Below are 12,247 nucleotides of genomic sequence, written 5' to 3'. Positions count from 1 at the left end.
TTCTCTTGACCAGGTTTGGATGGGGATAGTCAGCGAGGCATTGCGAAGAGCCTGGGCGTATTTTGCCTTTCCGATGAAGGAAACGCCCACCCCGCGCCGGCCGTGAACTTCGTCAGGCTCCCTTCTTATCTCCTCCTCTGCATTTCTTATCACTCCCATCTATTTATTGCTCCACTATGCATGCTCTTCTAGCCTGGTAGACAAGGCTGTCCCAAGGCCGGCGTGTCCGGGTGTCCTTGAAAAAGCTCCCACTCCCAGCAGCGCGGAGGCCGCCCGTGCCACCAGCCCTGCAGGCTCTCCTCCAGCGCAGGGGACCAGTTTTGGTGAGTGCCGTCCAGCGATGTGCAATCTTGAGACCCCGCGTGTCTCCGGGAGACGCTCGCGCTGCTGCTGGAGCGTGGACGTTGCTTGAAACCATCTACCCGATGTGTGTCTAACCAAAGGGTGGTCCACAGGCTGACGGACACCCCGTTGGTGGTGGGGCGGTTCTGCCCATCTGGGTTTCAAACACGGCCGGGATGGAAAAAAACCCAATCAATAAATGCGTACAGGCTCGAGCATAAGTGTCTTTTCTGTTTCGGGGCTTAATGTTTACCATTCGGTGGCGAGCAGCCCTTGCACGTGGCATTTTAGCGTGTTTTATTTGCAAAGCCCCTCGGGGTGGTTTTACGGGGAAGGCGCTATATTGAATTTTCTCACGATGCTGCACTATATTTTGTACAAATTGCAAATTGCTGCTGATCTGCTCGCCTTTGGTGTGCACATACATCCAAAGTTCAATTCGTACACAGCCCAGCCCCCCCCCCCGCCCCCCCTCGAGAGCGCCGGTGATGGGGAAACTGGGGGGACCCTCTGGGAACCGTCAGTCAAAAAAAAAAATGATCTTCTGAAGAGGTTTTTCCCCTCTGTCCATCTCTTAATGGCTTTAGCTGAGATGTCTGAGCTGAGGAAAACCCCACCCCTGCAGCTTCGACTTGGAAAGAGCAGAAAAATCCAACTAAATCTCCTTAAAAAAAGAAAAAAAAAACCAAAAAAACAAAAAAAGAAGGAATTCATGTTATTCAGAAAGAATTTCTGTCCTCCTTTCAGTCACGCTGGAGGTTTCTGTAAGGCAATCAATGAGTAATAACCAAGAAAAGACTTGTAAAAAAAAAGGTCCCTCATCGCTGTCATATTTACCGCGTTGTGCATTCCAACCTCGAATCCGGTGCCCGAAGAAGCTGAGGAAAAAGCGAAGAACGAAGAAAAATAACGAACTCTGATGAGGATGCTCATGCCCTCACCTTCGCTGGTATTCCCCGCAGGGGGCTGCTGGGGGGACGCATTTGTGCTGTACAGCACCGTCGTGTCTCTGCCAGAAACCCCAGTCCCCAGCGTAGCACGGGGACCACCAGCACTGTGGGGACACCACAGAGGTGCCCTTCACCGTGGGACCCAACGGGGAGCACATCGGCATCGAGAGAAAAAGACCCTTTAAACAGCTGTGAGAAGTTTAATGGAAATAATAAATTGGGATTCTTCCTTAATCTTTGCCAGGTTTCTTTTTTTTTTTTTCTTTTTCATGAATGCGAGGGCTGGAGAAGTCTTTTTGAATGAGGCTGACATTTTATCAGAAAAACGTTCCGGTCTCCTGAGAGAGAGATAAAATTTGGCAACGTGGTATTCAGCACATGGCCGCAGATCTCCTGCCCTGTCCGGCCGGGGTTTCAGGCGCGTCTGGACTCAGAGAAAAGGGCTGGGGGAACGGAAACCTGAAAAACAGACTTTTCGAGGTGGCCAAGATGCAGAGTCCTCCTTGCAGAGCTGAAAACACAGGCGGCCCACTTACCCCGGGAGTCACAGTATTTTTAAATGTTTTCCAAAGCTTTAGAAAACTCAGCCTAAGCTGTATTTTGCACCGCAAATTTGCTCCCAGATTTTGTGTTTTCTGTTTCCAGCCACTTTGTAAAAACCATATCGTACTCTTGGACGGAGGTGATGTCTCGGAGGTTCGTTTCCAGTTCATCGCTGGCCAGTAAGGGTGACAAACTGGGTGTGTTTGGACTGGGAAAACGCCACTTTGTGGTTATTAAGGGCCGACGTTGGAGACCAGCTTCCCATCGCACAGAGGGAATGTTTGCAGCTGTTTGTCCATGATGTTATTTCTTGGGTACCTGGCTTGTAGGTGCAATTAAGGAACTTGTAAATCTGAGGAAATCTTAAATTAAGGCACCAAAATACGCCTGCAAACATTTGTGCCTGCCATTTTTCAACTGTAATAATGGAAGTCCTGTTAAAGTGAGGATGAAAAATTGGTCCTGTGTCAATAACCCGTGTGAAGGATGCTAGAGAAAACTGGCAAGTCATCAAAAGACCCTGTTCTCTATTTAATTCCCTTCCCGGCTCATTATGGATTATCACGTTTTGTCTAGTTAGTGGCATGATTATGGAAATAGAAAAAACATTTCTCTCCGCTTCTTATCTGAAAGATGAATGAGGCACATATAATTGGCTTAAGTTATCATTGAGAAGTGCGCTACGGTGATGCAGGTTGGGGGGGTGTGTGTGTGGGTTTTTTGTCCTCGCCTTGAAGTCCCGAGACACGGTAAACTGCTGGCGTACTCCTCTGGTTGTTTTCTGTCCCCAGCGCCCACACGCTCAGCCAAAAGCAATACGCCTCTTAAGGGCTGAAGTACTTTTTTCCAGAGAGATCGGTCGTAAATAACCCAAGAGGCTGAGGTGAGGTGACCACCGGGGCGTAAATCGTCACCGTGGCAAACAGCGGCTGAACGGCCCGAGCACGCCCAGGGAGCCGCATCCACCCTCGCCAGGGACGCAGACCTCATCCCACCGCCCTTAACTCCCCCCGAGCTGCAGCCACACCTACCGCTCGTGGTGTCCCAGAAATTCCATACGCGCTCCAGGCAACCTGGACTCCCACCTCCCGGCGGGTGCTGGAGATAGATGGGGGACTTCGGAACCAACATTTTTCTTTTTGGTAATAAAAGAGAATAAAAATGGCAAGGCAAAGGGAGGTAACATCATCAGAAAGGGCTTTTTCTTTCCCCAAATTAAGCTCTGAAGTGTTGGAGATGCTCTAAAACGAGCCCTTTCCATCGGGGTGCTGAGCCTGGCTTCTGGCCCTGCTTACAGCTGCAGCAGCTCGTGGGGACCACTCAGTTGGCACATATTTGGGCCCCCGACGCCTGGGTTTTCGTGCTTAAAAGCATCTGCCAACGAGTCCAGCAACCGTGAAGACGGGGTCGTCGGTCTTCCTTGTGCTGTCAATGCGTTTCCTCAGGCCTCCAACATATTAATTGGAAACCGTAAAACGTTGGGAAAAGCCCCAGCAATTTGGAAATGGGCCTTTTTTTTCCCCTCCTGTGTTCTCTTGTACCTTTACCCGAAGAGAAAATAGTGTCTGAAAAAAAAAAAGGGGAAAGCGCCTTGGTTCATCTTGACTTTCACAGTGGAAAAAAAGAGCAGTGGGAAGGAAACAGGATGCTTTCCCTCTGGTTTATATTAGCGGAGCCTAATTCTTCTCTAAGTATTTTGTTCAAAGCCTATTTTTAAGAACTCCAAAATAATTATTGCTGAAATCCTATTTTTTACATGCAAAGCGTCATTGGCAAAATTTTTTCGCAGCTTCCCTTGGCAGCCAGTCGGAGCAGCAGAATTTGCTGGACCTTGACAATTCAGAGGACAAAGACGGCTCGAGAGGACATAAAACTGCCTGGGCAACAACTCTCTTGGCCCAAATTGCCTCTGTTGTGCTCCTCTGCTGCCTGACAATATGCTCTCCAGAAAACACAAAATGCCGTTCTCTTTGTGTAAAAGTCTTGCAAGACCTCTTGTGTAGGTTCATCAAAATAAGCAGAAGAGCCAAAAAGGAAGCAGAAAAAAAAAAAAAAACCCAAACAAAAAAAAAGCAAACAGAAAAATTACAGAACTTTTATCTCCAAATTGCCTCTGCGGTGAAAAATGCGACGGAAGAGTTTATATCTCAAAAAAGATCAGCCGGGTCCGGGAGCCGTGAGTGAATGTAGATCCAAGTGAGATCAGGATCAGGCCTAATTAGCTCATGATGCTGTTAAATTCATAAAAATAATTTGCCATTTTTCTGGAACCAACCCCCAAACTCTGCTTTTAATATCTAGAAATACGCCGGCGAACAATCCCTTATGTTGTCCTCCCACGGTTATTATTTTTCGAGATGGCGGGGAGATGACAGGAGACAGTGGCTCCAGGTTGTGAATGAGCAGCGGGAACAGATGGGTCTGCGAGGAGCAGCAATCCTGCTCTCCTCCTAACGACGCTACGAACAGAAGCCCCCTACTAACATGCCCTGAAAATATAGATCAGCGGAATTGTCCCTAAACACGGGATTTCACAACAGTTTCCAGGAAGCATCAATATCTATGTAATAAGGAAACGGAGATGCAGATGCTAAAGTACTCACTGCGTTTTGTTTTTTTTTAATACAGGGACAGCTTCAATTATCCCACTATCATGTACTAAATAAGGTTGATTAATCAAGGTTTAAGATAACAGAAGGAGTTTTCAATGCCATTAACGTGTCTCGTGGGATTCGCCCTTCTTTTGGGTAATGGGAAGCTTCTGGTTGTGAAGACGTAGATAATAAGGATTTATAGCGCCATAATGTGCAGTGTTTTTCATAAGGGACGCTATGAAAACATGGGAACTTGACAGCAAACACTATTTCAATTATTTAGCTGCCTACCGGCATGCTGGGATGGGGCCGTCTCTGGTGCTTCCCCCCCAACCTCAGCCTTTCCTTTCCTTTCCTTTATTTCCCAGCAATGCCAGGTGCGCGCGTCCCCTTCTTCTCACCAAACAAGCGTCTCAAAAAAAAAAAGAGAGAAGTCATATAATGGGGTCTCTGCCATTTCCAAATTCTCCAGCAATTACAAGACCAGAAGCGGACTTCCCGCGGGCAGGGTCCAGAGCGAAGGGTTTGCTGGTTTGAGCCGCAGTGTCAAAAAGAACAACCTGGACAACGACGATCTCAACGTGAATTTTCACAAAGGGTGTCTCCCGTAGCCCTACCGGGGTCTTTGAATGAAATCTGAGCTGGAACGAAACCCAAGCGAGTTTTTGGAGAAAACATTAATGAATCAACTGTTGAGCTTTCCACCTCCTTCCTAACCAACCCAAGTCAAGAGAAGTTTCTCCATCTTTCTCCATCTTCCTCTGTCTTCTGGACAATATCACAAGCAATTTGTCATCTCCTACTTGGGGCTCTGCAGCTTCCTCGTTCGTTATGATTTTTCTAGTAACTTTTTCTCCCTGCTGCAGCAGTTTTCTGGAACCTCAGGCATAAATGGGCCTCTTTTGATGCATCCCGGGCTGCATCAAAAGCAGCATGGCCAGCAGGGCAAGGGAGGTGACTCTGCCCCTCTGCTCCGCTCTGCCGAGACCCCAACCTGGAGCGCTGTGTCCAGCTCCGGAGTCCTCAGCACAAGAAGGACGTGGACCTGTCGGAACGGGTCCAGCGGAGGGCTGGGTCCCTTCCAACCCGAACCATTCTATGATTCTAGAAATGTAGGACCCTGCAGCGGTCAGCTCTTAACCCAGGACGGCGTGAGCTGTGCCACCGCTCACCCCTCAAGCCCAGCCCGCCAGACCATGGAAATACGCTTGGCCAGTGCCGTAACTCCATCCTGCCGGTGAGAGACAAAATAAACACAAAACACTAACTGACAACCGGACTGGGATAAAATATGTGCGCTGAAAAGTCCAAGGATGACTCAGGCGCTCCCCGGAGCCTGGCGGCGGCCGAGCAATGTTTTTCTCTCCCTGGCTGTAATTGCCACATCCAGGCTGATACATCGCATTTATATTTTTGACAGGTTATGATGTAAAGAAGGCCACTTCATCAGGGCCGGGAGAGCCTGGCTGACCTTTTAATTAGTCTCCGGTCTTTCTCCTGCCTCTTCTCACACATTCCCCTCCTTCTGCTGCCGTGGAGCACGTGCCAGAGCTCTTGTCCCGGATCACAGAATCGCAGAATGGTCGGGGTGGGAAAGGACCTCTGGAGACCATCCCGTCCCACCCCCCGCCAGAGCAGGGTCACCCAGAGCAGGTGGCACAGGAACGCGTCCAGGTGGGTTTGGGATGTCTCCAGAGACGGAGACTCCCCCACCTCTCTGGGCAGCCTGTGCCAGGGCTCTGCCACCTTCACAGCAAAGAAGTTCCTCCTCGTGTTTAGGCAGAACTTCCTATGCTCAAGTGTGTGCCCATTACCTCTTGTCCTAAGGAGGATCCCGCAGCATCCTCACCCCTTGGGTTTTCCATTGGGAAAGGGCAGGTTGGGAAGAACATGAGGTTGACCCACAGCGGGGACAGACCCTGAGCCCCCCAGAGCAGCCCCCGGCAGCCATCACTGTACCCCCAGCCACCGGGTAAGGGCCGGGTAGGAGCGTTGTGATCTTGTTAAACGGGAATTTTGCTGTTATCCTCGGCCAGAACTGAATTCTTTCCCTCAGCAGGCGCAGAGTTGGATTGCTGCTTTTGAAAAATATAGCCCGAATAAACACTGTGTGCATCCCAGATGAGGTTTTCTCCTCGCTGTATGCTCTGATTTCCTTCATACAGGAGAAATACTTGTATTTGTTGCTTTCCCTCATTATGCGTTTGCTACTAGGGCTTTCGAGCCCAAAGGCCTTCACTTTGAATAGAAATGCAGCTCCTGGTGTTTCCTCTATTTAAGCAAGGAAAGCAGGGTGGCTGGAGAACGCGTTGCTTCATCGCTGACCTATTTCTATGCTCAGCACATTTTTTTCCCTCTCACAGACATGGGAAATTGTCCCAAGCCCCGGGGCTGATTTCTGCTTCCCGTTCCCTCGGATGCCCCTCGCAGCGGCACGGGGGCAACAGACCTTCCCGGGGCTGGGGGAGAGCAGCACGGGTCGGCTCTTTCCCCCGTGTTTCTGCCTCTTTAGGATAAAGTTTTGCTCCCCGTGAACTGTAAGAAAAATGTCATTTATCAGGGAAGGTGCTCCACACGTATTTAACACTGAAAGGGAATCTCAGGAGCGGCCACGTAAGGCAATTACATGCGTGTTTTCAGTCCTAATTAGACTGAACTCTTTAATTGTGAGATGCATTTCTGACCTTTTTTTTTTTATTCATTAAGGAAATAACCCCTCTTTTAGCAGGGCTGAGCTAATGCCCAAGTGGAAAGGCGAGGGAAGGCGGAATAATGAACGGCGATGAAGACGCTGCCAGCCATGGGAGCACTGCTGCACGTCCCACCAAAGTGTCCCCCCCCGGCACCGCAGCCTGGTCCGTGGTGCTCCCGGGACTGGAGATACGATGGCCGGGGCTGGGTTGTCCCCAGCACGTGGGCGACGAAGGGAGTGAGATGTCAGCACCAAGGGCTGCGCTTGGCTTCGTGGACCCTAGTGACCTTCACAGGTGTTAAATGCATAACAAAGGTCCATGGGGATGGATATTCCATTAAGAGCATTATTATTAGTAGTATTTATTTATGCGACGGTAGGCCCTTGGACAATCTGAGCCGCGCAGTGAAAAGAGGGGTCTGATGACAACCAAGCTCTCCAGCAGGATCAAACCTTTAGGAGAACCAGACCTCCAATGTGGGAAGATTTGGGACAGCAAATTATCTGGGGTTTGGGTGAAATCTTGCCTGGACTTCTGGCCGCGTTTGTGGCCGTAAGGAGCAGGCACCGGCGCGGGCGTTACGGGGGCGCGCAGCTTGGACAGGGCTCCAGCTGGGGCAGCTCTCAAATCCGCAACGGGATTTGATTCGGAGGGGAACGAAATGTTTAAAAGAGAGGATTTATAACGTTTTTCAGGCAGCTCACCTTCCTGCTGCCCAGCTGGGTACAGATGGTTTTCCCCGCACAGCAGCACGACAAAGGCGCCCCTCGGGAGCTGAGCCGGGCTGTGCATGGGGGGGGTTATTGGCAGGGGAGCCGGGGGGTGATGCAGCTTTATTAAGCCTCATAAAAATAAAGCCAGGAGAGGCAAAAACAACACCTCCTTTTGAAAAGAGGGGGGAACAAGCCAGATAAAAGATACGAATTTTTCCTCCAAGACGGACTGCTAAATAGGCTCTTCTTGTTCACTGAGGTTCGGTAATTCAAGTTGACAGGATATTAAGGTTATTTCAGGTTCTTCTGTCTCCCAGGGTCATAAGCCTTCTGCTATGCATGTTAATCCATCTTAGCATTCCTCCGAGTAGCTACATAAGTAGGGCAATTGGTTTAGTACGTACTCTTTCCACTTACAGCCTAGTTGGGAGGAGAAACCCACTAATTAACAGCACCCCCCTAGAAAATCAGGAGAGATTTTTAATATTACAGAGACACTGCACAACATTCAGCGACGAAGGAAAGATAAACCTTCTTCGGAAATATTTCAGGGGTGAGAGGAGGAGGAGGAGAAACGAGAGAGAAGGAGCCGGGAGGCGTTGATCCCGCGGCCCTTCCCTCTTCCCCGGGATGGCTGGGTGATGCCACGCACGGCTGGCTGAGCCACATCTCTGTAAAACTGAAGAGAAAAGAAAAGCCCGAGGCTCATCGCATCCTCCTGCAAGCGCAGGCTTCCCCCCGCCCCACCCCAAAGGGCAGCTGAAGAATTACTGTCCGTGCTGCGGCGGAGGATGCTCCTGCATCCTGCATCCTGTATCCATCCTGCTGGGGACCATCAACCCCCTCGTACCGCAGCAGCGTGACCGGACCCTGCGTCCGTCCCCAGCTCTCCCTGCGCCACACACCTGAATATATTCGCTTTTTTTTTTTTTTTTTTTTTTTTTTGCAGGGCGTTTAAAAAACCCACCAGCTTTCGAGCAGATGCTACGATGACATCAGGGAAATAACGTTAAAAATAACAGCGCTCATTTCCAGCCCGATGTGTTGAAGAGGCAAATAAGCGCCCTGAAATGCCGCGCTCTCTCACCTTGTTCGGCGTGACTCACTCCGGCTTCCCAAGCGCTTTCCAAATCAGCTAATACCGCCTGCAAACCGTTCCCCTGTCTTAATAACTTCGTTTGCTCTGGGGAGCGCCAGAGCCCAGAGCAGAGGGCGAGGGGGGCTGGGGGTACCCCTGCTCCCCCCTTCGCAGCTGCTGCGGCAGCGCCAGGTCCGCTCCGACTGAATATACCAGCATCCAGTTAAAATAAATCAGTAAAAATAATAAAAAAGCGCCTACATACTTTTTAAAGTATCTAAATATTTTGCTTTGAGCTGGTCTTTAACGAAACGGCTTTGGGTTTTTATTTCCTTTTTTTCATTTCCGCAAGAAAGTAAAAATATTTGCCCCGGTCTCTGGTTTAGCCAGAGATTTTTAGCAGGCAGCTGCTGAGACACTTCTGTTCTTCACTCTTCCATGAGCGATGGGAACGCGCTGCCACTCGGCAGCCGGGAGATGGGATTTTGCCGAACCCTGGATAATCTGGAGCTTTTGCGGAGACCGGTCGCACGTGAAAAAAAAAACAGATGCAGGTTGTTTTAAAGGCTGAGGCGCACAGCGAGTTGAGTATTTTCACCTTTTGGGGATGGGATTTTTTGTTTCCTGAAAGACAGAAGGGGACGTGTCAAAGCCAATACCCCTCTCCTGGGGAAGGGTTTGCTCCAGATCAAAAAGCCTGCGGAGCTCGGTGGGAATCGCCCCACTGGCTTTAACGGACTCGGGATCGGGGCTGGGTGTGTGAACGTCCTGCCTCGCCAAAGGTGCGACAGCTTCCCCGAACCGTTTGTTGTCAGGGATATTACAGGTCGATTTTGTTCCACAGGCGACGGCTTCCCTAAGGGCGAGGAAGAATTGGGAAGAGGGCGGTAATTTGGTCTGGAGATCTCCGTGGCATCACCAAAATGCGTGGTGGCGCAGGGCTGCTCCTGGCCATCCCCGGCACAGCCCAGCCACAAGCTGCCTGAGCCCAGGAGGGGTTTATTCTCGGAGAGATGAAGAAAAATCGTAACATTTTCTGCATCGCCACTGGCAGAAGCTGAAAGCACGGGCTGCGTGATAACACCGGAGAGGACAGGTGGAAATTTGATGAGTGTACTTAGAGATAAGAAGCAAGATTTTTTTTTTCTGTTGGTGGGATGAAAACATCTCTCTCTTCTCATCCGTTGCCAGCCTCCAGTCAGGTACCACAACCTCGCCCTGCAACGTGCTGTGGTTCCACCAGCAGCGGGGCTGCCACCGCGGGGCTGCCATCAGTGGGGACGTAGCTCAGGCGATTACAGAGAAAATGGAAAAAAATGAAATAAAAAAATATTATGGTGGAACTGTTGGGCAAAGCAAGTCGTAGTTTTACACGCAGGTGAAATATCTGGAATTCAGAGACTACTGAGTAGACGCGATGCGCTGGACAACCTGAATGTCCAAATGACTCAACTCTGCCTTTGAGGGGAGGACCAGAGAGATCTGCTTTCCACCGGGTCGTTCCTGAGCTCTTCTGAACGGATTGGAGCAGGCTCTGCTACCAGGGGATGGTCCCCAGGATGTGTCACCGTCACGGCAGGGCAGGAGCATCCCCCGTGCCACCGCTCCCGCTCTGCCGGCTGGCCAGGCTGGCTGCGCGGCGGGGACTTGCTGACTGTCACTCCGCCAAAAAGGCTGGAAAATACAGATGGTGTTGCTTAGGAAAGCCTGGTTAATATTCCGTCTCATTTTCTATTCTGGGGAAACCAAATGAAACACAAATTATTCATACAAGATGGCTTTCGCCCCTTTTATTAACAAGGTATAATGGATCTGTGAACTCATGGAACAACTCCAGTGATTTCGAACCGATGCGCAAAGGATGAGTTGACCTCAAAAAACAAAATGCCATTCAGCCAACGGACTAAAACAATAAATGATTGCCCGTTCAGAACAGTCAATAAGGCGGTTACACAGAATATTATATGATCCAAGATTAATTAGGGATGATAAGTTCCCCCAAAGGATAAAACACGGGACAAATATAAAATCTAAACGAGAATCAAGTTAACAACTTGTGAGAGGAGCTGTGAGCACTTGGTGCTCCAACAGCCCGTGTTGGTTCAAGCAACGATCACAGCAACAACCTGAGCATCTCCACGATGGATGCATCTTTTTTCAGCATCCAAAAGAGGCCAGGAAGCCCCGCACCCAGCACCGCTCACTGCGCTGCTGGGGTGTCACCCTGCCCGATGGCCGAACGGGGCATTTCCAGCCCCAAAATCTCCTCCCTGGACCACCAGGAGAGGAAAGGTCCCCGAGCCCTGTGGCTTGTGCCAGTCTCTCATGATGGACGTACAAGGCTTCATCTTCTCCTCCTTCACAACACACCAGCTCAGTCGTCCTAACAGTGTGTGTTTTCAATCTCATCAAGGAGGGATGAAATATTTAAGTTTAAACCTCATCCCCGGAGGCTGAAAGTGACTGCACAGTCTCAGCTGGCCACCACCATCCCCGCGGAGGTCCCACTGGCCGGCTGGCGGGCAGTTCCCTGAGGGATTGCTCTGTGAACTCCGCCTGTCCTGCATCGTTACCCTCTGATCTCTCCAGACACCATTTTTATTAATTTTCCTTTTTTTTTTTCTTTTTTTTCTCCCCAGCCTAGGTAGAGAAATCACGTCACTTTTTATATCAGGTGAATGGGGATGTGGCCATACAAAAGGCTTTGGGAGTCCGCGTCCTCGGCTGCTGCTCTGAGGCATGGAGGAGCTGGTGCAGGCTGGGGTTTTCCTTAGCGGCAACCCAGTCCGTCCTCTGGGAGCCCAAACTGGCCCGAAACGCGGGGGCTGATCCGACGCGAAGCTCCGACTGTATCTCGTTGTATCTCAACAGAGGACGAGATGTCACCGCGTCATCTGTAGTAAATCCCTTTAGACCAGCACAGCTTATAGCCAAATCGGGGTGTTCTCATTTCACTAGAACATCATTTGGTTGGCTGAAATGGTTCTCATTTTAAACCGATGTCACCATTTCGGCTGCATCATTGAAGGAATGAAGTGCATCAGCTTGAGCCACCCCGGCCCCACTGGGGTCTGCAGCAGCCTGCACGTCTCGCGTAGCGGGTTCTTCCCAAAGCCTCCTTTCCCCCCCAAGCTTAAAATTCGCATTCTCCCTGCAGCTGCGAGGGGTGCGAACGCCCCCCGTCCTCCCTGCGAGCTGCCGTCCCCCACCGTCTGTCCCAGACGCGGTGACGGCAACGTGGGTGGCTGCTGCTTCTCGCAGCCCAGATCTGATGTACCTCAGCTCGGGCCTGCGGGCGACTCCATTTATTTTAACGCTGTGAAGCTTGTTCGTT

This window comes from Larus michahellis, chromosome 6 (assembly GCF_964199755.1).
Source record: "Larus michahellis chromosome 6, bLarMic1.1, whole genome shotgun sequence".
NCBI classification, from domain to species: Eukaryota; Metazoa; Chordata; class Aves; order Charadriiformes; family Laridae; genus Larus; species Larus michahellis.
Note: the sequence above shows the minus strand (reverse complement) of the source record.